Below are 22,981 nucleotides of genomic sequence, written 5' to 3'. Positions count from 1 at the left end.
ATGAGGTTTCTGCCAAGGAGATAATATTTGAAGGTCTCCAAGGCCCACTTTATCGCAAGGCACTCTAGTTCAGTGGCGGAGTACCTGGTCTCTCGTGGCCATAGTTTCCGACTGACATAAGACACTCGCCTCTGGTCCACCCCTTTACCATGAAGCAGGACTGCACCCAGGCCCACCCCAGAGGCATCAGTGAAAGACTGGCTGAAGTCTGGGCTTTGCAATACTGGATCCTGGCAGAGAGCCCCCTTCAGGTCAACGAAGGCTTGTTCATGCTTTTCGTCCCATGGCAGCTGATTAGGGCTGGAATTCCGAGTCAGGTATGTTAGAGGAGACGCCCGGGTGGAAAAGTGGGGAACAAACCGTCGGTACCACCCAGCCAAGCCAAGGAAGGACCTGAGCTCTTTCTTGGTACGGGGACAAGGAAACTCCTTGACTGCCTGCACCTTATCTTGTTGGGGCCGTATCACTCCACGGCCCAGTACATAGCCCAGATACTTGGCTTCCCGTTGGGCCAGGGAACACTTTTTGGGATGGACCGGCAAACCGGCATGCTGAAGCTGTTGTAGAATTTCCTTCAGATGACCAACATGGTCCTCCCATGTACGACTTAAGATGACGATGTCATCCAGGTAGGCCGCTGAAAAGGACTCGGTCCCCTCCAAGACCCGGTCCATGAGTCGCTGGAATGTGGCCGGTGCACCCTGTAGACCAAATGGCATGACAGTAAACTGAAAAAGGCCCTGAGGAGTTCTAAAGGCTGTGTATTCCTGGGAAAGGAGCACCTGCCAATACCCCTTGCATAAGTCCAGAGTGCTAATGTACTGGGCCTTACCAACACGCTCAATTAGGTCATCCAGCCTTGGAGTAGGATAAGCATCAAACTGAAAGTCAATACAAAACCGTATAGTCGAAGCTTGCGGGAGCTCTCTGTAAGAGAAAAGCAGATACGGCAGCCAACAGTCCCAGTCTTTTTCATCCTCAGCCACAAACGTCCTTAGCATTGCCTTTAAGGTTTGGATATACCTCTCCACTAACCCATCAGTCTGGGGATGGTAAGTGGCACTACACAGCAAAACTCTATGAACCCATAAAACCTGCCAAACAGGCCTATGTCAAATAATAAAGTAACAAACTGAAACAATAACCCACAACATTACAGTGAAATTAACAATTAACAGGGCCTAGTGAAAAGGAAGAAAGCCAGCCTTTTCACACTGCAGATGTAACAAAGTCCCTCTTTTTCCTGAGACCAGTGTCCCTAGAAATACCATTCATTGAACAGGATACTGTAGTGCAAAATTATATCAGGCTCCCAGAAAGTGCACTGGGCTTTGAAGCTAATTAAACATAATGGCCAAACGGTGGAATTGCAACTCCCGGGTCTTCACGTTATGCGATCTGGCCCAAAAATACTTTTTCCTATAGACTTACATGGTGAAAGAGACATCTGTTAATCATTGGATAAATTTTTTTGAGCGTCAGAACCCACGCAAAAAGTCTTGTTTCACTATCAGAATTTGATCCATTTGGTCCGATAACATTTGGAAAGTCTAGAAGAGGCGCACGATAAAATAATTTAATCCCCAATCAAGTTAGCAGAGCGCTAAAAAGTAGCAGTTCAAGTAGCAGGCCCGGCTTGCGGAGGTCTCCGTTGCGCCTGCTCTATGGACGGCATAATGCGAATGAAGTACCGACCATCCGGATAATTTTTGGCTCCATGATGGCTTCATGCGCCACTGTGTTACGTTTGAAACAAGAGCAGAACCCAAATGCAGAGCCAGAGTGAGAGTTAACAGGTTTATTCTAGTATTTAAGTAACAGTCCAGGGTTGCAGAAAGGGGAAAAGCAAGTCCAGGTTTCCAGAGAGGCGAACAGGTCCAATGGGTTCCGAGCAGGAGTGGTTCCGTCAGAGTAATCCAGTGGTCGGCTAGTGGTGAGGTCCAGTGGTGGTTGGATGGTCCGGTGGATGGCAGCAGTGAAGCGGTAGCAGGAGTCAGGTTCTAATAGTAGCTGTAGCACAAGAGAATGGATCAGGAGAGGCATATACACAACTAGCAAACAGGTAGCAAGGTTGGTCATGCGCGAGACTAACTGTGGTCATCTTGACTATGGTCTGATGCAGAGAGGAGGGTTGACCGGGTATATGAAGCAGAGGTTGATTGAGGTAAATGAGATGCAGCTGGAACCCTGACTCCTGCACACCAGACTTCACTCCTGTAATTAGGACAGACAGAGGGGAGAGTAAGAGGAGAGACAGAGGAGCTACCTAGGAGCAGCAAGCCTAACTGAGCAACTCTCATAGGAATGAACGGGGCTCCACCTTGAATGCTGTATCCAGTTCTAATAATACATCCATGAATTATATCCACTGCCAACGTACAGTTCCAACGCAGGAAGGAATGTGCCCCAGATGCATGTAATATGTATTATGGTCTGAGTTTTGGAAGTGCACTTCCCATCATGCGTTTGGGGTTGCCAGCAGGAAGTATAATAGATAGATAGATACGTTTATTTGATATAGCACCTTTTACAGACAAAGTCACAAAGTGCTTCACGTGATAAACATTTGTAAAAATACAGTACAATCCAACAGAAAATAAACAAGGGAAAAAAAGAAAATAATTATTGAATGACCAATGAAAATCATTTCAACGATTAAAACCTAAAATCCAAAGTTTACAAAAAAGAGTCAAAAGCGAATTTAAACAAATATTTGCTTTTCAAAAGCTTCAACAGAGACTGCAGAACGTAAGACAGAAGGAAGGGGTGTTCCACAGGTTTGGAGCCACTGCTTCAAAAGGAATGGTCACCTTTAGTTTTTAAACGAGTGTGTGGGACCACCAGTAATCCTTGGTTAGAAGACCTGAGGGACCTGTTAGTAGTGTACGGATGGAGCAGGTCAGAGATATAAACAGGTGCTAGACCATGCAAAGCTTTATAAGCCAGAACAAGACCTTTAAATTGGATCCTGAACTTGATCGGAAACCAATGTAATGAGTATAAAATTGGATACATGTATGCAAATTTGGACCATGAAACATCATGCTGAAATAGCTATCAGCAGTTCCTGTAATCATTGGTGCACAGACAAGATACAAGTACTTTTTTCTATCAATTCAAAGAGGTTTTATGGATGTTTATCAGTGATCTGTGATATCCAGCAGTATGCGTATCATGTGTGTTCAGATGACTAAATTATGACTGTTAGTAGAAGTATCTCATTCTAGTTAGTTGCATATCTTAAACTAAACATTAACCATATTGTAACTACCATGCACGGATATTGTTACACTAAAATGTTGTCATCAAATGTAATACCCCAGCAACAAGTATGTACAAGGAGAAAGTTGCAACACCAGTTCTATATTCTTACTGCAATGCAGATAGATGGACAATAATAAAAATAAAACAACCTGCAACAATACAAATATGACCTACATCAGCCACCTAGGGGCCAGGTATATAGGTATGTTTACTTGAAATGTAATGTTAAAATGACTGAACATCACTGGACAAACATGCATGTTTCTTTTCCTAAATAAAAGGCAAGTCACTGGTGATATACTGTATGTATGTATGCAATGTCTTGATGCACGTCATCACAGGCATATGAAAATCAATGCGTCAACATAGTACATACTGCCCTATATCCCAGGATCAACACTTCAGTGCTCCAGAAAAGCCACAACTTCATCACATTCACCCCTGGGTCAGTATGTCCTGGCTATCACTATTTCTTCTGTCTGGTTTTAATATGGTCGTCCAATGACATGAATCTGTGTGATACAGCAGGTGTGTAAAATCCTGGAACAAAATTGCTACTACATATCTTTTTTTTTTTTTCATCACTAGTTTTTATTGATTTTTTAACATATCAAAACTTTTTTTACACACATACAAAGCACATTCAGCATCTAAGAAAAACAGATGCAAATGACAGACACCAAGAATAAGTAAAAATTAAAAAAATAAAAAGTAAATACATAACATGAATAAACAAATAAATTAAAAAGTAAAAGCTTCTCCTCAGATCTTATGTTTGACACAACTTCTTAATCAACCATTGGTACGTCATTTCCCCCACGTTCAAGAAAGAATAAAAAGGGTTCCAGACCTCCTCAAACCTCCCATATTTACCTTTCACAATATAAGATACCTTTTCCATAGACATACTGTACTTATTGCCATTTCTTTCAGCCAGTTACCTATACTTGGCGCCTTTATGGTCTTCCAGTGTAAAGCAATAAGACGTTTTGCTTGTAATAGACACATGTCTATTAATGCGTATTCTTTACTTTTCAATGGTATGTTTAGAGGGTATAGATGTAATATAAATCATTTTGCAGAAATTGGTATATTGATGTTTTATCTATTATGCACTTCACATCTTTCCAAAATTTCATAATATGTTCACACTCCCAAACGCAGTGGAATAGAGTGCCTTTAAAAGTGATACATTTAAGACACGTGTCCGGGATATTTTCATTATATTTGTGTAACATGGTGGGAGTTATGTAAGTTCGCATCAGCCATTTATATTGCAATAGTTTCAGTCTGACATTTACTGTCTGGGTTTGAACTTCCTTGCACGCCTTCATCCAGTCATTCACATGGATGTCCTCTTTTAAATCCTTCTTCCATGCTTCAAGTTTGTTATCTGAGGAGTCCTGTGACCCTGACACTATAATGCCATATAGTAGTGAAATCAAGCCTCTGCTATAACAATCTTTTACCACTTCCTTCTCTAATATTGATAAAGATGGCATATCTAAAGAGTAACATTGAGAAATGAGAATGAAATTCCTTATTTGTAGGAATTTGAAGAAATGTTGCCTAGGTATATCAAATGTACGAACCAATTCCTCAAACGACATAAGTTTACTGGAGGAATATAGATCTGCTACTGTCTTAATCCCCTTATCTGCCCATATTTTAAAACCTGCATCCAGTCGGCCTGGTTTAAACCTTGTATTGCCCCAGATGGGGCTGTAACAAGACAGGGTATTGGGGATGCCTAAATACTTCTTAATTTCAAACCATACATTTATCATATTTAAGACTATTGGGTTTGAAATGTTTTTTATAAGGTCCTTGAGTTCTGAGGAATATAGATACAAACTTAGAGGCAGGTCAAATGTGATTGCAGATGATTCCATATCCACCCAAGAGGGAGTAGCTTGGGAAGAAAAGTGAAACATGATGGTTCTTAATTGTGCAGCCCAATAGTACCACTGCAAATTATGACACTTGAGCCCCCCTCTATCATATGGTAAATATAGAAGTGAAAGGCGGAGTCTAAGACGTCTGTTATTCCATATGAAATTAGTAAATAGTTTATTCATTCTTAGAAAAAGGTGTTTAGGAGGCGCCAAAGGGATATTTTGAAATAGGTATAAGAGCTTGGGCAGAATATTCATTTTCAAAATATTTATACGACCTATTAGGGATGTGGGTAGAGATGTCCATCTTTCGATGGAGTTGTTAATATTTTCTAAAAGAGGGTCATAATTTGTTGAAACAATATTCTCAAGAGTTGGTACAATCTTTATGCCCAAATATGTAAAGCAATCCGTTGCTTTGAAAATGGATGCATGATGGTTGGGTTGTTGTCCATCTTCCTTATTCAGTAACATAAGCATGCTTTTAGAATTATTGATCTTGTATCCTGAGATCTTTCCAAACAAACTAATGAGTTCTAGTAAAGCAGGGATAGAGTTATTAAGGTGTTTTAAAAACAGCAGGACATCTGCAAATAAGGCAATTTTATGTTCTATTTGACCAACAGTAATACCTGTTATGCCCATATGTTTCCTAACTGCAATTGCAAAAGGCTCAATAGAGATTGCAAAGAGGAGAGGAGAGAGAGGTGAACCCTGTCGGCAGCCTCTAGAGATGGCGAATGGTTTGGATACCATGTTATTTGTTAGCACCTCAGCTACAGGATTGTTATAAAGTAACTTAACCCACTTGCAAAATCGCTCCCCAAAGCCAAACCTTGTCAGTAGTTCAAATAAATAGGGCCATTCTACCCTATGGAAGGCCTTTTCGGCATCCAGTGCTAAAACGGGGTCTTTGTTCGCCTTTGGCCCGTCCGCGAAGAATGTTGAGAAGCCTTCTAACATTATGAAATCCCTGTCTACGTTGTATAAAACCATTTTGGTCCTCTCCTATCAGTCCAGGTAGTATAACTTCCAGGCGCTTAGCCAAAACTTTACATAATATTTTTGTGTCTGAATTGAGGAGACTTATTGGCCGCATGTTTTCACATCGTGTGTTAGTTTTCCCTGGTTTTGGTAGTAACGTAATTAGTGCTCCCCTCATAGACATAGGGAGAAGGCCTTCCTGGAAAGCCTCTAACATCATTTCAAGAAGGGGAGTTAGAAGTTTTTCTTTACATTTTTTATAAATGTCTATGGGAAGGCCATCTGGCCCCGCTGTTTTCCCTGCTCTCATTGCATCAATAGCTTCAGAAATTTCTTTCAATGTTAATTCCTTGTCTAGATTAATTCTATCTTCTTCAGGGATCTGTGGTAGATTAATATTATCTAAGAACTGTGTTTCCTGATGGACCCTCAATTGTAGTTATAGCTTGTTCAGTTTGTCTTTGTTTGATCTGCCATGCAAGGTTTGCTTCATTTTCAGTACTTTTGCAGCTGCTCTTGTCGCTGACATATCATTGTATCGGGCCCTCAGTGACAGTAGCTTATTATGATCATCTGCATTATCAGTTGTGTTGTGATGTATATCTTTTTCCAATCGAGTAATCTGTTCATCTAACTGTTTCATCTCTTGCCTAGATTGTTTGGCTTTTGAGCTACAAAAGCCTATCCTTTGACCCCTAATGAATGCTTTAAATGCTTCCCATCTTATACATGCTGACGTTTCAGATGTGTTAGTTTCAAAGTATAGGTCTATCTGCTTACCTAGAAATTCTATGCTATTGATATACATTAATGCTACTGCTGCATGGTCTGAGATAACCACACCATGATATTGACAATCACAGACCTTGGGAAGCAATGGTGCAGAAATGAGTAGCATGAGTACGCTCTTCAGTTAGGGTTAAGATATTTCCAAATATCCAGCAGATTTAAATCCTTCATGAACTGTTGAATCACTTTTCTTGATTTGGTATGTGTATTATCAATGCCGGTTGAACGATTTTTTATTGGGTCCAAAGTGCAATTCATATCACCTGCTATGAAGTATTGCCCTGATAAATTAGAGATTCTGAGAAATAAATCACAGTAAAAATTAGGATTATCGTCATTAGGGCTATAAACATTAATTAAATTGATTTTATCTGATAAAAAAAATCCTTGAGCAATTATAAATCTACCTGCTGGATCTTTATTTTGTCAACCTGTATGGGAATGGATTTATGAAGTAGAATCATTACCCCTCTTGCATTTGAAGTATAGCAACTAGAGAACACCTGACCCTGCCATCTCCTCTGTATTCTAACTGTATCTCCTGCCTTCATATGAGTTCCCTGTAGGAAGACCACTTTTGCCTGTAAGTGTTTAATTCTGTCCACTACTTGTTTAACTTTTTTAATGTTACCCATTCCCCTACAATTCCATGTAAGGAATTTTACCTTTCCAGTCTCAGACATCATCTTTCATAGGTGTTAAGTTATGACCAAACATTTTTTCTGTAGCATATTCATTGAGCCTTGAGAAGCATAAACATAATATTAAAAGGAAAACAAACACAGAAAGAGACATTGCACATACATTTAACCTGAACTTGAATCCCATAAAACTCCTCTCCATCCACTGTGGATTACCCCTTCCCCCCCAGCCGTTCACTTCCCACATGCAGCTGTATGGTCCACACACCAGTGAGGAACACGCAGGCGCTGGAAACCCCTCTCCTAACTTCGCACAACCCAAAACCTTGCTAGTCCACTTCTACTCCTGTTTTTAACCGCAGAACATGTGTAGCATATTTGTCAGCATTATAGCTGTGAACTCCAAACATGTACCATCCAAAGATAGTGGAGCAGATAAGTGCCATTTTTTAGGGAAATCGTTCACTTGTGGATACAAGCACCAAAATTGGCACAATTACTCAGTGGATAGTGCTCTTTCAAAAAATTACGTTAGCCATCGCAAAAAAACATCATGTCAGCCGCGGCGGCCATTTTACTTTCCGCCATAGCCAAATTATGTATTTTGCATGATATCTCCTGAACAAAACATTCAACTGCATAAAGGATGATGTCTAGCCCTATGTTTTGATGGTCAACGATTACAATGATACCACACACAACATAAATGAAGGCTTCTAGACAGCTGTGGCAGCCATTTTGGATTCCGCCATAACCAAATTATGTATTTTCCAACATATCTCTTGAACCAAACATGATAAATCACGAGAGGTGATATTTACCCTTATGTTTTGATGGTCAAGAATTACAATGAGCCTATATTCAACATCATAAACTATTTATATCATTAGTTATCTCTAATGGTGAGATCTAATGATGTGGATGTAAATCATAAAATTATGAAATTTTAAGGAATTTCAGGTGACTTTGTGGGATATTTGAAAAAAGAGTAATGTTTTCCAAGTTAAAGTGTTTTAAAGCATGTAGCCTACCTTCTAAATGTAAAATAATGTAATTCAATTCACAAGGGTGCAGAGTGTGACCTGCTAGCTGCATGCTATCCACAACAATCCACGGTCTTCTTTCTTGCTTGTTTTCTGCAAACATCCGCTACACCCGCCAGAACCATTTGGACATTGGTGAACAGCACCAGATATCTATTTTGAGTGTCTTTCATTATATGCACAACATCCCAGACGACATAGCGACCGCTGGTTATGCTAAGGCTAAGAAAACAACCACACAAGCCACCTCTACTGAGCCTGTATCTCTCCAATGCCAGATCCCTGGTACATAAAATGGACGACTTGCAATTACAACTCGCTGGAAATCGCTATGTTCGTGACTGTTGTGTTTTGATTATCACTGAAACCTGGCTTCACCTGGGGATACCGGATGCTAGCATGCAGCTAGCAGGTCGCACTCTGCTTCACCTGGGCAGGACTGAGGACTTGAGTACGTGCATGAGAACTGGTGTAATAATGGGACAATTATAGATAAACACTGTTCCCCTGACCTTGAGTATATGTCTGCCTTTTTTTTCTACCGAGAGAGCTAACAGTAGTGATCGTCACGGCTGTGTATATTCTACCCGACTCCAATGTAAACACGGCCAATGCTGTCATAAAGGGAGTGTGCAATAGGTCTGACTGAAGATCCATCAGCCCTAGGAAGGTGGATGGTATCTGATCCTAAAATCAGCTGCTTGGTTTTGCAGTATGATGCAGCATCTGGTAGTGATGGTCAAATGAAGCTTCGCGAACCAGTGTCTTTACTTTCTGAGCTCACTAGATGGCGCTCTCTGTTCAAAGAAAAAGGTTAAATGAATGGCAATTCAATGGGTTTTCAAACCCTTTGTTGAACAGAGAGCGCCATCTAGTGAGTTCAGAAAGTAAAGACACTGGTTCGCGAAGCTTCATTTGACCATCACTAGCATCTGGAGCCAAAGAAGGCACAGAACAAACCAGCCACCATGAGCAGACCAAACGAGCTCAAGTGTTGTTTCTTGATAAAATCAACAAGCAACTGTGTCATGAAAGATATGGGCAATCCTTTCAAGGAAGAGAGCCAGGATCTGTTTTCACTAAACAAAAAGGATATTTCAAACCCAAGTGCAGTTGCATTGATTCATACGCACTATGAGAGATGCAAAACCCGGTTCCAACTGTTCATAAAAGGACTTGAATAAGAAGAACCCAAACTTTATGAGCCAATCAAGAAGAACTGCATGAACTTCTTCCATCAGAAACGAGTCTCTGTCAGTTCTTTGAAGAAAAAGGTGCTGAAGGAGGACGTCTTTCTCAACGGTCAAGCGGGGATTGCACTCATAATGTTGCTTCGCTGCATGCTTGAAGTGACATGTCTTTAACATTCGCACGGCCGAGTAACCAAGTAATGTTAGAGCGACGGGTAACAACAGTGGCTAAATTATGTCTGATTTTTCAGAAACAAAAAACTTGGAAACAACAGACGGCTCCTCTCTTGAGCACACGTTGTTCTGGCGTATCTCCGTTCTTTCTTCATCCCCTAACTTTCTTCTTGGTTCTTGAATGTGTAGTAGCAACCGGAGCCTCTCCCAGCTTAATGGACTATTATACTACCTAGCTAGCTAGCAGCTATAATGTTACCCAGCATGCTGTTCGGCGGTGTAAATTTGTAAATGTAAAATTATTAGTGTTAGAAATAGTTTAAGTCACAAATAGTTGTGTGTTATGGTGTTTTATCCTGTTAAAGAGAGTTAGTTGTGGGTTAATAATTGTTGTGTTATAAAGTTACTACCATGAGTGAGTTAACAGGGGTCCCGTTCTCAATTCACTCGCAAATTACTTTGACTGTAGCGGTCTCTGCGGCAATGCATCGGTATTACGGTATATGAAAAATTCATATCATATGGGAAATGAATACCAGTATACGGTACAAATTGGTATACCGCCCAACACTAATGACAGCGACCTGAAGATTTTAGAAAAGTTTGTGTTCATGATGTATGACAGATCCAGCGAAGCAGGAGGAGTAGATGAAGCCAGGTTGGACTTGTTTGCCAGAAAGCAAATGCCATATGAAGCCATTCCTCCTACTCAAGCAGCATTGCTGCAGCATGCAAAGTATTCAGCCTACCAGGCAGGCTGCATCTGGAGTCAAGCAACTGTATGCCAGCCAGAAATACGGAGTCCTTCTGAGTGGGGATGGACCAAGAAAGGTGATCTATGGCAGATCTTCTGGACAGAGCTATCACCAATTGTAGAGAGCTGTCAGCAACTGACCAAATGTGGATGCAAAGCAGAATGCCGTGGAAGATGTAAATGCTATCACTTTGGTCTTAAGGTGCTGACACATACGGCTGATTATCGGCCGTTGGACAGTCTGGCGAGGTCAGTGACTCAAATCTGTTCGGTGTGTCCCGTGCTGTCGTCAGTCTGGGGGGCTGTCTGCGTTAATTTTGGCCGACCTGACATGTTCAGTCGGCGAAAGGGCAGTCGGGACTCACCCAGAAATTGGGAGCGGAATGAGGTGACTAGAGTCTCTCAAAATCTGACGAAAATCTTTTAAACTGAGCTGAACTGTTGATCTGAAATGAAGACAGATTCAGGAACTGCACACACACAAACACACACACACACACACACGGCCTATTTCTCTCTTCAAATGTTTTCAGAAACATGTTTCGGTGAACTATTTTAGTACAATATGAGATGGTATTCTGAATGGCTGCCATGACAGTCTGTCTTTGAATTTCCGGAGAAAACAAACCCATGTGACGCGTTCGTCCAATCAGCTGCCGGTTTTCATTACTTGGCCAATAATACAGATTAGCTCTGCCTGCTGTTATAGAAATGTATTACGTCTCGTCTTTTTGGTCTGTTCTGTGGCAGTTTTTGGACCAACACGGGGAGACTGATCATTTCGACTGGCTTTTCTGTCAACGGTCAGCCGTTGGCTATATGTGTAAGCAGCTTTACCTGTACAGCACTGTGCAGCTGTAAGTGCCAGGACTAGCAATGTTGGCTTTAATGAACATGAATATAATCACTCACATAAATACAATGAACATAAAAAAGGAAATAACATAAATCCTCACGTACTTTGGCATACTTCATAATAATTTCTTGGAATTATGTCATGTTTCATGCATGTTTTTTCACATTATTTACTATAAATACCACAAAAAGACTCTAAACACAAAATAGATATGTATGTGACATCTCTATAGTCAAGAACATAGGATTCAAAGGTAAAAACCTTGAAATATGTCCCATGATTAAAATTATGTTGCAAGATATGTGTTTTCCAATGCTGGAAATGGCGGCCATCTTGGAAAATGGCGGCCATTTTGAAAAATCAAGTGGCTAACGTTATTTTTCAAATTATTGGCCCCAGAGGGATAACCACACCAATTTGGTGCTTGTATCCACTTGTGAACGATTTCCCCCCTTATCTGCCCCACTAAGATACGCATATGTAAAAAAGGAAAAAAAAAGAAAGAAAAACTAAGGAAATAAAAAGAAACAGCTAACTTAGTCTTAACACAAGGCAGTAATGCCATATTGGACTAGTAGCCTATGCATTCAGATTTTGTCAAAATAAAAACAGCTGCCTGCTTTGTCCAGTCTATAAGGCGAACATATCTCATCCCGTCATGTTGAGACAAGTAATACAAAAAAATAAAAAAGCAGTCACTGCATAGGCTAAGATTAACTTTGCAGGCTACTGCCTGCATAAATTGACAAAAAAACAAAACAAAAAAAGGTAGGCTGCTTTATTAATCCATAAAGCTTCATTCTGTGAGTGAGGTAAGGAATCTAATTACCTGAATTATCTCTCGCATAAACGAAAAAGAGGCCGGCAGTTCAACCTGTAGTTCTAATTTCTACTCCTTGTCCAATCCTTCCATGTAGCGTTCCACCTCAGCAGGGGTGTCAAACAGCGTGGATTTCTCCCGGTGTGTGAGAAAGAGCCGGGAAGGAAAGACGATCCTGTGTTTGTTGATCCCCTTGTCGCGAAGTCATCTCCTCACCTCATCATAGGCCCTCTGTTTCTTGTGAATTTCCACAAATACATCTGGATAGAATCAAATGGATTGGTCCTTATATATAAGCTTGCCCTTGGCTTTAGCTGCTCTCAATACTTGTTCTTTTTGTCTGTAGTTCAGGAACTTCATTATAAGGGTTCTTGGCGGGGGAACTGCTGCATTTACTGACTCTGTGCGCTCGCTCCAAAGCTAGCGGGGCGCTAGCATCCAATTCCAGAAGTGTTGGCAGCCATTTCTCCAAAAACCCACATGCATCTCATCCTTCGTTTTCTGGCAAACCCATGATTCTCAGATTGTTCCTCCGATTCCGGTTCTCCATGTCATCAGCGTTCTCAGTCAGTAATTTCACCTGAGTTTCCAATGATTTTGTACGAGCCCGCAGACAAGCAGCCTCGTCTTCAGCCCCCGAAATACGTTCCTCTGCTTTCTTCACTCTGTCTGCAACTTCCTTGATTAGCGAGAATACGCTGTGTATTTTATTTGAGACTCGGTTTTCCATCCCTTTGAATGTGTTTTCCATACCCTTGATTGCATTCATGACATCTGCATTACTGGGAGTAGAATCCTTGTCTCTAGCCGAGTCGTAGTCGCCATTTTCCTTCTTTCCTCCCGCGGCTACAGCGTGGTCCGATTCCAGCAGCATATCTTGTTCTTCAGTGTTAGTTTTCTCTCTATTTGCTTTTTTCTTCCCTGTAGGCATCTTCAAACTTCAACTAGGTACACCCCTTTACAGCAAACAATGCTTGGGAGTAGAGTGTTAAGGATTTATCTTGACAATTGAAGGAGGGTCGCCACGACACTGCTTCTCAGCACCGCTCCATAACCGGAAGTCCGCTACTACATATCTTAATTAAAAAATATTTAGGAATGGCCTATCATTTAATGCCAGCTATACATAGGACCTGGATGTGTAAAACGCTAATGAGTTAATCTACCAGAATGATTGGGTTTCTTGTCGAAGAAACATGCATTCCACCAGTTGAGATACATACCTCTTACTCAATGTTATGGCATATGACAGATAGCACTAATCCATTATAAACCACAAATTATGGGGGCCTTTAGAGAATTTGATATCCGTCCATATGGCTTATTTGAGTGTGCACGTGTGAGTGTGTACTAAGGAAGAGGATCATTTGCAGTGTCGACATTTATAATTAATTACACTGAGGAAGGGCAAAGAGTTGGTGGCCCTTACACTGTCCTTTTTTTGGAATAATTGCCTGTTAGAGCCCAGGAGTGTGTATGGGAGGGTGGCTCCTGCAATCTCACTCAGTCACCCAAATGCAACAAGTGCTCATTAGGTATGTGTATTGCATACCAAAGAGGAAGACAGAGCGGGTGAGACAAGAAAGAGAGTGATAGAGAATGTAGTCTTGCATTGCCAGACCTATCTGTGAAAAACATGATTTGTCTTATGTAACTGTCTAAATACTGTATACTTGATGGACTTTACAGAGTAGGGTGGCAGTAGCTCAGTCTGTAGGGACTTGGGTTGGGAACCAGGGGGTTACTGGTTCAAGACTCAGTAAGGACCAAAGTACAGAGTGTGGATTGGTAGCTGGAGTGATGTCAGTTCACCTATTGGGCACTGCAAGGTTGAGACTGATTTTATTATCCATGGTGGAGTTTCCCATCAGCCCCTGCTCTGTCTTGTTGACACCGGTGTCGTCTACTGCGGTGGTATTTTTGGCACCAGCAGCAGTATTGTCATTGAACCAGTGTACCCCCCCCCCTGCAACCGCTCATGGTGCTGGTCCAGCACTGGCGGCCCACTCACTCTGACATCTCTCCATTTGTGCATGAATAGGTCCTGAGCATGTCTGTGTGTATTTTAGGCCTGTGTGTAGTGATTTCTAACAAACAGTGTAAATTGTAATTTCCCCACTGGGGATCAATAAACAGTATAAATTAAAAATTTTAATTATTAATAGCTGAATATCAGAATTAAAACTGTCTAACGCTACGTCTTTGTTTTAGCCTGTATTTGTTTAAAAACATATGCTGCATTAGCTACTGGCAGTTCCTTTTCAGAAACTGTTACGACTGTGGAGCCAGACTCGTATTGCACTCTGTAGTAGTGATGGCCAAATGAAGCCTCATGAAGCTTTATGAACTATTTTATTTAATTTCTGAGCCCACTAGATGCTGCTCTTGGTTTAAAGAAAAAGGCTTAAGGAATGTGCTTTCAACCAATTGTTGAACAGAAAGCGCCATCTAGTGGGCTCAGAAAATAAAGACAATGCTTCACAAAGCTTCATGAGGCTTCATTTGACCATAATTACTCTGTAGTTGTCCAATATAAATGTGGCAGCTTCATTATTGTCAAATATGGCAGGGTTGCATAAAAGGACACACACAATGGAAAAAGACCAACAAAAGAGCGGAGGCGACAGAGCAGGAACAAGAGAGAGCAATACGAATTAGACAAGGAGAGACTGAGATAGAGAAAATAATGTGAAGGAGGGGAGGAGGTTCACGCCTGGCTGAGCTATTTATCTGAGCTCTCACCTGAACAACTGCGTGCTGTCTATCTCCTCTTCAGACTGCCACGGATGACAATGACAATACTGCTGCTGGTGCCAAAAATACCACCGCAGTAGACAACGACACCGGTGTCAACAAGACAGAGCAGGGGCTGATGGGAAACTCCACCATGGATAATAAAATCAGTCTCAACCTTGCCAGTCCTCCAAAGTCCATCAAGCAAATCAACAAGGATGATAAAAAGGAATCAGACGCTCTTGGGTAACAATGTCACAAAGCTTTAATATTAAACAAGGCTACAAGTCAAAAGCTTTGCAAGCTGCTGACTTTGCTCTTCTTAGTGTCAATGCTACATTGCTATCTGGAAAATTAGATGACACAGGTAACATATTTGTACTGTTGATATCTATCTCACGACTGATGCAAATCATGACGCAACTGTTTTTTGGAGCAGTTTATAATTTGGCAGAGCAGCGTTATATAACACTGGACAGTGGATATACATCTGTCAGTCTTTGAAAAACAGTTACATTTTACTTTTAAGTCGCCCTACCTACAGTATTTAGGGCCTGAGCGCCGACAGTGAACTCAAACTTAAGGAATTATTATTATTCGTCCGGCAAATGAAATGCCTTTTTGAGGGACTTAACCTACTCAAAAACTCACAGAAATTGGCAGTCGCATCAAACCTGGTGAAAATGTACGTATTTTAAGGGTTTCGGGAATAGGCGCACAAAAATGGCTCGCTAGCGCCCCCTACAAAGTTAAAAAAAATTCAGCCCCTGCAGTATGTTTAAGGTAGACTAACAAAACATTTTACACATATGTACAGTATCATGTCAAGACGTACAAAAAAGCTCATTGGAGCCATACCCTAAGTCCACCATTTTTAATTGAAAGTTCGAAATTAGTGTGATTTTGGCCATTTCCACATGTCGTACTTTAACGAACTCCTCCTAGAGATTTCATCCGATTAACTTAAAATTTGGTCTGTGCCATCGTAAGACCTTAAAGATGAAGTTATTAAAAGAAAACCTTTTCGTCATAGGGCATTTTGTGCGTTTCGCCATCGAAACAGGAAGTGGGTGTAACTTGAGTGTACATTGTCCAATTGGCTCGAAACTTTTCAGTATTCATAATAGCAGCCATTTTGAGCATTTATCGATTAACGAAGAAATTGTTCAATATCCAATTTGGCCAACATTTCTCACGATTGACAAGGGTCCAGGCCTGAGGACATTTATAGGCCTAAATTGACTTTTGGTCAGAGCGCCCCCCCCCCCCGCTGGCAACATGAAATCAGCCTTATGTGACAAACATCATCCGATTTACATCAAACTTATAATGCGTGGTCTACATGTGATGCTGAGCCGCCCCCTATACTTTAACTATGCCCACTTACTCAGGCCACGCCCCCCTTTCATAACATTTGAACCGTTTAAGGTAGACCCTTCCTTCTTCATTGTTGATGGTTTGGCCCACCCCCTATGCTTAAGCCACGCCCCCTTTCACAGCTAATGAACTGTATGACGTATAGTCTTGTGTAAGGTATCATTGAACGCAGCAGGGAGTTCCCTTTTCATTGGTGATGATTTGCAGTGTCTGAGTGCCTCGCAAATGCACAGTCGCAAGGAGCGGCATCCGCCAGTAACCCCGACGTGCACAGAGGCACAAGGGTCTGTCCAACGCTGCTTGCAGCTTTAATTTTATATTGTATTGCTTATTCATAAGCAGTATACAAATGTAACAGGGAGATACTGCAGGGGTGGCTCTCAGTACTTGGTGGTGGTAGAGTAGTCACAGTGTTCCACCAGAGGGTGTTTGGAACCCGGCTGTGGAACGACTGTCCACTCCTTTTCCTTTCTTTTCGAGTTTAAGTATATGTTCTTAATAAATGGCCTGTTATGGCAGTTAACCCACACTGACTCTTGAGGTCTTTATTGAATTTCATTTATAGTGTCAAATCCCAACAGAAGTTATCTTAGGACACCTTTCATATAGAGCAGGTCAAGACCAAACTCAAAATGTACAGAGACCCAACATTCCACCATGAGCAAGCACTTGGCGACAGTAGCGAGGGAAAACTTCTGTTTAAGAAGCAGAAACCTTTGAAGAACCTGGATCTGGGTCAGAATCAGCTTTAAAGTTCTCTAGTGTTGCTTTAATGGCCAAGAAAGTGTGAACACATACAAGGAATGTGACTCTGGCTTCTTGTTGCTCTCAAAGTACATACAGTATGCATAGTATGAGAGAGCACGCTTACATGAGCTCCCGAAATCTTTGTTGTAAAACTAGAAAAAAGTACCTTTAAAGTGGAATAAACATGTATAACTTTACAAACCTAAAACAGGATTATACCAATTTTTAAATACTTTTAACCACAAATTCCAAATAAGGAGTTAAAAACTTGTTTTTCGACAGGTTTGCCTAAATGGATTCTCTGAACCAAAGACTCACAAAGGGAATAGCTGAACAGATCAACAGCCAATCATACCAAAGCCAATCAAACTACAAAATTATTAAAAATGTTGTATAAATGGAAGAAAAGTAGTGTAGAAACTAGGGCTGGGCCATATGGACCAAAAATCTTATCTCAATTCTTTTGTCTGAATGGCAATACACTAATTTTATATATATATATATATATATATATATATATATATATATATATATATATATATATAATATAAATATATATATATATATATATATATATATATATATATATATACATACATACATACATACATACATACATACATACACACATACATACACACACACATACATACACACACACATACATATACACACACATACATATACACACACACGAAGTAGGCTAGATGTTAAAGGTCCCATGACATGGTGCTCATTGGTCCCCTAATACTGTATCTGAAGTCTCTTTCCCGAAATTCAGCCTTGGTGCAAAATTACAGCCATTAGAGCTAGTCCCACAATGAGCTTTGCTTAGTATGTGCCATTTCTGTGTCTGTAGCTATTGAGGAGAGAGGGGGGGCAAGGTGGAGGGTGGGGGTGTGGCCTTGACCAACTGCCACTTTGCTTGTTTAAAAGCCATGATGTCTCTTTCTCACGGGTGGGCCAAATTCTCTGGGTGGGCAAAGCAGAGAAAGGGGAGGTAACCTCATAAGGAGCAAGATTCCAGATCGACCCATCTGAAATTTAATTTTCAGAGCAGGATACCCAGGGCTCGGTTTACACCTATCGCCATTTCTAGCCACTGGGGGACCATAGGCAGGGTGGGGGAACGCATATTAATGTTAAAAAAACCTCATAAAGTGAAATTTTCATGCCATGGGACCTTTAAAGGGGTGATAGAATGATTATATAGGGTATTTCACACTGTTCCTTATGGTCTCCTAATCGGGTATGTAACATTAGTTGGGCTGAAAATGGCCTGGTTGATATTTTATTGGCCCTTATGCATCCCTGTGTTTTGGCCCTATTTGTAACAAGAGCTTTTCTTCCAAATATGGTATGGTCATGAATATTTAGATGAGCTGCGCGCTGCTTGGTTCAGCCTTATCCCCGTACACACACCTAGAGACGCGCGCTGATTGGTTGAGCGAATCCCCAATACACACACATTAGAAACGCGACAGAATCTCATATTCCAGACACTGCAATGTTTCCTTACCAAATTCACTTCTGAGACTTTTTTATGCGAGAAATCAACTATATAAAGCTCAAATATGGGCCGTTTTACGAAAATGGATGGCTAATTGCAAATTTGGTAAAACTGTGTGTCGGAGTTCAGCCTGTGTTGCTGCCTCGCCGCCCGGCCTGCCTTCCTCCACAGACCCCGGCCTGCTGTGAGCTCGATTGAGCTCTGGCACGGCTGCTGCAGCCCACAGCACCTCATACCCGCGCAAAGTCACCGTTTGAGCTAATGGACTACTACCAAACGCCGCTGCCCTGACAGAGCTCCAAAGCCTGCATCTCCTCTCTTCCTGCTAGCTAAATGGCCCGTGTGTGAGAGTGAGAGCGCGGTCAGTGAGCTTGTTACACCAGCAATCCAACCTGATCTCACAGAATTACGTGAAATTAACACAAACTCTTAACACCGCATTACGTGGTGGAGGCACAGAATGTGTGAAAATTACGTGTGGCCACCACGGAAAACAATGCCAATGTAAAGTCAATGAGGATTCTTTCACGTGGTGGACACACGGATTCGCTGGTTTAATACGTCATGCAATGGGCGGTAGTTTTCTAGTTTAAAACGTCTCTGTGTAAGGTGTGGAAAAAGTAAAAACATTTTTTTTATTTCATATAGTAATATTGAGAGTATATATAAAAACAGTAAATAAAAAACAATGATTCAGAAGATTAAGACGTTGCCACGGCAAAGTCACAGCACAGACGCTTTACCGCATTAATTTTGTTGAAAACTTCGTTGTGTGAAATGTAAAAAAATATATATATTTTTTATTGTATATAGTAACATATAAAGTATATATTGAATGTCTTTTATTTATAATAATGATTCAGAAGATTATGTAGTTACCATGGCAACTTTACGCCGCTGACTGACGCTGCTTCACTGCGCATCCATTCATTTCACTTTCCACCCGACTACAGTAAGTACCTCAACTCAAGGGCTTTTCATTAGTTGAATAGGCTATACAAGCCAATATTGCTGCCATGTCTTCCGTGTGGCCCAATCTCTATAACGTTTTATCACTGAAGTGTTAGTGTGCTGCTGCATTATTTATTTTATACAACTAACGTTACCCGCCAAGCAACTCCGCCAGCTGTAACATGATCCGGCCGGCACTGCTGGATTGTGGCACTGACAGCTATCAAAACCAGTTTAAATGCACGTATTTGCACATGTTTCTTATCAAGTCATTAACAAAGAGGTGTTTGAGTGGTTAAAGTGCAATGCAAATGTAAGATATATATATATATATATATATATATATATATATATATATATATATATAGATACATACATATATAATATATACACACATACATACATACAAAAAACACAAAAACACAAACACACACACACACACACACTGGAAGAAAAAAGTGGCCCTGGACTTTTCCAGAGGATTGGACTGACCCAATGATGCGCTAGAGCTAAAACAATTATGTTGCATGCATAATGATTAAAAGACGGACCCCTACCATAGAATACAATAGAAGCCTTTTCCTGCCATTCTTGTACAGAATGCCACTAAATGAGCATTTCCTGATTAGTGCATTAAAAAAAGTCACAGGTTCTACAATAATTAAAATGATAAATACAATTGGATTTTTCCCTAGATGTGGTGTATTCTTTCCACTAGGATAAATTTCTCTAAATGAATAGAATACATGTAATTATTGCAATATTGCACTGGAATACATTTAATCATTGCTAAAAGCAGATAGCAGTAGTGTAATGAAACTTCCATAACCGTAGGCTATTCTGTAAGACAGAACAAGACTTTATGCTGGAGTTTCCACTTTCTGTATGCCAACATATAAATTATATTTATGTAGGTATTTCCTTTTGTCAAGTAAATGTGGTGTGATAATTGTAGCCCTGAGATTGATGTAGTGGTTGTGATTAAGTAAGATTAGGATTTAAATATTTACAATATTTAGATCATAGCAATTGAGAAATGCTAATTTACTTTAAATGCTATTCTAATTGTTCCCTTTTTCCTGTTTTACAGCTTTGCAACACTTTGACACCCACAGAACACACATATCCACACACTGCACATTTAACCAACAGCACTTTTCAGAGCTTTTTTTTTTTTTTCAATCACACTTTCCTACTCTTTTCAATTTGAGTATCGTTTGTATTTGTGGCCATTTCATGGCAAAAGGTTCCCAAAAAAAAAAAAAACTGCCCAAACTGCAGGGACAAAATATACTGTGGCTTGAAAATTTGTAATTTGTGTAACCATCCACAAACCCAACATGTCAGACTCCAACAAAAAAAATTGATCGCTTTCAAACACAGCAAAAGCAGTGGTGTTATAAATCTGAAGTCACATGTTCTTGATGACGCTGCCATTCTGGTAGGTTACTTACAGAATTATCTAATTCACTAAATTTATGAAGTACTTTGACATAGGCTAATAAACTGGTTTTATATTTTGCCACCATATTCCATTTATGTCATCATTCATGAGAATCTAATATAAAAAAATAAAAATGTAAAGAATAAAATATTTTGTTTAGAGAGAGTTACAAATTCTAACTTAAGGCTAAATTCAGCCAACTAGAGATTTATCTAATTGATCTGTCTACCTCTTAACAATTGTTTTTCTAGCTCGAGAAGTTGTATGCCCTTGACTTGAAGCCCCTACTGCTGATCGCACATCCTCCGAAGACACCAGGAACTACATACAAGACAAAGGTTATGATGCCAGTGCATGCCCACCTTAGCACATCCGCTAAGACTTGCCTCGAAAATGTGGATGCCATCTACAAATTGATGGTTGGAGGTGGGATTGCGTTAATTTAATATCCATGAAATATGCATACATATTGACTGTTGTACAATTTTGAAATGTCTGGCCTTTCTGCAACCTACATTGATTTTAAAGAGCCAGTATTGTGGAATACATGAGCAGTTACTTTCGGGATAGATAAAGAGCCAAAGTCACACCCGTTCCAGTGGACCTCATGGGACCTTATTTCTTAAAAAATATGAACGAGAGTCAATGGAGAGATAATACTTATTATCGAAGAAAGTCTCAGTTAGCCATAGGTTTGTCATATGGCCACTTAGTTTTGTGCGAAACCGCTCTGTGAACTACAGGTCTCGTCTCACAATTTACGTCACCCATGCTCAACTTGCTCGCTAGCTAGCTAAGCTCTGTTCCACAACACATGTAAGGTTATCTTACCTGATGTGTTTTATCCAGTGAAGTGTTTTCAGCAGATAAGCAAAAGAACAAACGACATCCGCTGCTCATTTGAGTAATGTTACATCCCCGGTACAAGACATGGTAATTTAAGCAAGACGTCATCCATGCAACATTGAAGTGTGAAGTCTTTCTATTTACGTATTTTCAGTCTTATTCTTCAACAGTTTAATAAACTGAGACTTTCACTTGAACAATTATTTTAAATTGACAAACCTCATATTTGTAATCCATGGCTCAATTCAAACTGGATAAAAAAAATGAATTTGCCTCTCCCAGTTAACTCCAGTTCATATTCTTTTCGAAAGATAGCGTCATAAGTTGCAGGGAATGGAGGACCCAAATGCAGAGGGCAGGCAGAAGTGTGTTGCTTGAGGATTTATTTCACAAACAAATATGAAGTACATACCAACAGAGTCCAGAATGCAACAGGCAAAAACTAATTCCAGAAGAGGATCTCAAAAACTGGAACACAGAAACAAAAGTTAGACTCCATACACAAACACACTAACAGAACACACAGCAACAGAATGCAATAATCCAACAAGTGACAAAGACAGAACAGAGACTAAATAAAAGAGGTAACAAGGCCTAACAAGGGACAGGTGATACAACAGGTGAAATACATCAGGGCGGAGCAGAACAATTAAACAGGCGGGAAAACACAATACAGGAAGTAAAACCAGACATGAACAGGGAGAAAAGACAGACTTCAAAACAAAACAGGAAACAGAACATATGCAGAACACTCACAACGTGACAGATAGGTCCCATGAACCGGAAGTAGAAGGGTGTGACTTTGGCTCTCTATTAGGGTGATGATGGGCCCTCCTGTGCTGTAAAAAGTATTAATTTGTACCTCTTTTTTCGGTTACTGCCGTGGCAGTTGAGTTTAGCTGTCAAAAAGTGAGCGTCATGCGGCAGAAATGGGGATTGTTTTAGACTCACACTGGAGTCAAA

The 22,981-nt window shown here is 40.5% G+C and overlaps 1 long non-coding RNA gene across 1 annotated transcript; it reads right to left on the bottom strand.

The window, feature by feature from the left end:
* Nucleotides 1-1,828: 1,828 nt before the first annotated feature.
* Nucleotides 1,829-22,549, bottom strand: LOC120567178. The gene is made up of 3 exons (XR_005640529.1): nt 22,431-22,549; nt 2,093-2,214; nt 1,829-2,010 (listed from the first exon to the last, which is right to left on the bottom strand). It is a non-coding gene; the product is annotated as an uncharacterized LOC120567178 (long non-coding RNA).
* Nucleotides 22,550-22,981: the final 432 nt, after the last annotated feature.

Source organism: Perca fluviatilis, chromosome 10 (genome assembly GCF_010015445.1).
Source record: "Perca fluviatilis chromosome 10, GENO_Pfluv_1.0, whole genome shotgun sequence".
Taxonomy (NCBI): domain Eukaryota; kingdom Metazoa; phylum Chordata; class Actinopteri; order Perciformes; family Percidae; genus Perca; species Perca fluviatilis.
Note: the sequence above shows the minus strand (reverse complement) of the source record. Positions and strands in the feature narration are given on the sequence as shown.